We start from the raw sequence: 3,593 nt of genomic DNA on the forward strand, positions 1-3,593 counted from the left end.
CCCGCTAGTACAATAAAAATGGCATTCATGAAGAGAAAACAAGCTAACAAAAACACTATCTACAACCTAAGGAACCAACAAACAAAGAAACCAAACAGTAAATCAGAAAGCAAGGAACAAAAGACACCTAAGACAACCAAACAACCAATAAAATGCTAGGAATAAATCAACACCTTTCAATAACAACTCTTAATGTTAAAGGCTTAAATTCCCCAATTAAAAGACACAGACTGGCTGACTGGATCAAAAAGCAGGACCCAACTATATGCTGCCTACAAGAGACCCACCTCACCCATAAAGATTCACACAGACTAAGAGTGAAAGGATGGAAAAAGATTTACCATGCAAACAGAAAAGAAAAACGAGCTGGAGTGGCTATTCTTATATCTGACAAAATAGACTTTAAACTAAAAACCATAAAAAGAGACAATGAGGGACACTACTTAATGATAAAAGGACTGATCCATCAAGAAGACATAACAATCATAAATATGTACGCACCCAATGTTGGAGCAGCCAGATTTCTAAAACAAACTCTATTAGACCTAAAGAAGGAAATAGACACTAATACCATAATAGCAGGGGACCTGAACACTCCACTGTCAATATTAGACAGATCATCTAGGCAAAGAATCAGTAGAGAAACACAAGATCTAAACAAGACTCTAGACCAATTGGAATTGGCAGATATCTACAGAACATTCCACCCAACAACCTCAGAATATTCATTCTTCTCATCAGCACATGGATCATTCTCCAGGATAGATCACATATTAGGTCACAAATCAAGTCTCAATAAATTCAAAAAAATTGGAATTATCCCATGTATCTTCTCAGACCACAATGGATTAAAACTAGAAATTAATAACAAACAAAACTCTGGAAACTATACAAACACATGGAAATTAAACAGCATTCTACTTAATGACATAGGGGTCCAAGAAGAAATCAAGCAGGAAATCAAAAAGTTTATTGAAACTAATGAAAACAATGATACATCATACCAAAACCTGTGGGATACTGCAAAAGCAGTATTGAGGGGAAAATTTATTGCATTAAATGCTCACTTCAGAAGAATGGAAAGATGGCAAGTGAACAACCTAACACTTCACCTTAAAGAACTAGAAAAACAAGAACAATCCAATCCTAAAGTTAGCAGACGGAAAGAAATCATTAAGATCAGAGCAGAACTGAATGAAATTGAAAACCAAAAAACAATTCAAAAGATCAACGAATCAAAAAGTTGGTTTTTTGAAAAGATAAATAAAATTGACAAACCATTAGCATGGCTAACAAAAAAAAGAAGAGAGAAGACTCAAATAACAAAAATTAGAAATGAAAAAGGCGATATTACAACTGATTCATCTGAAATACAAGGAATCATTCGAGACTACTATAAACAACTATACGCCAACAAATTTGAAAATCTGGAGGAAATGGATAAATTTCTGGACACACACAAGCTCCCACTACTGAACCGTGAAGATGTAGAAAATTTGAACAGACCAATAACAATAAAGGAGATTGAAGCTGTTATCAGAAGGCTCCCAACAAAGAAAAGCCCAGGACCAGATGGATTCACAGCAGAATTTTACCAAACATTCAAAGAGGAATTGACACCGATTCTTTACAAACTATTCCAAAAGATTGAAACGGACGCAAATCTCCCAAACTCATTCTATGAAGCAAACATCATCCTGATACCAAAACCAGGTAAAGATATAACCAAAAAAGAAAACTACAGGCCGATATCCTTGATGAATATAGATGCAAAAATCCTCACTAAAATACTAGCAAACAGAATACAGCAACACATACGAAAAATTATTTATCACAATCAAGTGGGATTCATCCCAGGGATGCAAGGTTGGTTCAACATACGCAAATCAATAAATGTGATACACCATATTAATAAACTCAAACACAAGGACCATATGATCATCTCTATAGATGCTGAAAAAGCATTTGATAAAGTTCAGCACTCATTCATGACAAAGACCCTCTATAAGTTAGGTATAGAGGGAAAGTATCTCAACATAATTAAAGCCATATATGCCAAACCCACTGCCAATATCATCCTGAATGGGGAAAAGCTGAAAGCTTTTCCTTTAAGAACAGGCACTAGACAAGGATGCCCACTCTCACCACTCCTATTCAACATAGTGTTGGAAGTACTAGCCAGAGCAATCAGAGAAGAGAAGGAAATAAAGGGCATTCAGATTGGAAAAGATGAAGTCAAACTGTCCCTGTTTGCAGATGACATGATCCTATATATCGAACAGCCTAAAACCTCTACAAAAAAACTCTTGGAATTGATCAATGATTTCAGCACAGTAGCAGGATACAAAATCAACACACAAAAATCAGTAGCATTTCTTTTCTCCAATAGTGAACATGCAGAAGGAGAAATCAAGAAAGCCTGCCCATTTACAATAGCCACCAAAAAAATAAAATACTTAGGAATTGAGTTAACCAAGGAGGTGAAAAATCTCTATAATGAGAACTACAAACCACTGCTGAGAGAAATTAGAGAGGATACAAGAAGATGGAAAGATATTCCATGCTCTTGGATTGGAAGAATCAACATAGTGAAAATGTCCATACTACCCAAAGTGATATACAAATTCAATGCAATCCCCATCAAAATTCCAAAGACATTTTTCTCAGAAATGGAAAAAACTATTCAGACATTTATATGGAACAATAAAAGACCACGAATAGCCAAAGCAATGCTCAGCAAAAAAAATAAAGCTGGAGGCATAACACTACCTGACTTTAAGCTATACTACAAAGCTATAATAACCAAAACAGTATGGTACTGGCATAAAAACAGACACACTGACCAATGGAATAGAATAGAGAATCCAGAAATCAACCCTCACACTTACTGCCATCTGATCTTTGACAAAGGCACCAAGCCTATTCACTGGGGAAGGGACTGCCTCTTCAGCAAGTGGTGCTGGGATAACTGGATATCGATATGCAGGAGAATGAAACTAGATCCATACCTCTCACCGTATACTAAAATCAACTCAAAATGGATTAAGGATTTAAATATACACCCTGAGACAATAAAACTTCTTAAAGAAAACATAGGGGAAACACTTCAGGAAATAGGACTAGGCACAGACTTCATGAATACGACCCCAAAAGCACGGGCAACCAAAGGAAAAATAAACAAATGGGATTATATCAAACTAAAAAGCTTCTGCACAGCAAAAGAAACAATGAAAAGAGTTAAAAGACAACCAACAGAGTGGGAGAAAATATTTGCAAAATATACATCTGACAAAGGATTAATATCCAGAATATATAAGGAACTCAAACAACTTTACAAGAAGAAAACAAGCAACCCAATTAAAAAATGGGCAAAAGAGCTAAGTAGGCATTTCTCTAAGGAAGATATCCAAATGGCCAACAGACATATGAAAAAATGCTCAACATCACTCAGCATCCGGGAAATGCAAATCAAAACCACATTGAGATACCATCTAACCCCAGTTAGGATGGCTAAAATCCAAAAGACTATGAACGATAAATGCTGGCGAGGCTGTGGAGAAAAAGGAACTCTCATACATTGTTGGTGGGACTGC

The sequence above is a fragment of the Cynocephalus volans genome, chromosome 14 (assembly GCF_027409185.1).
Source record: "Cynocephalus volans isolate mCynVol1 chromosome 14, mCynVol1.pri, whole genome shotgun sequence".
NCBI lineage: Eukaryota > Metazoa > Chordata > Mammalia > Dermoptera > Cynocephalidae > Cynocephalus > Cynocephalus volans.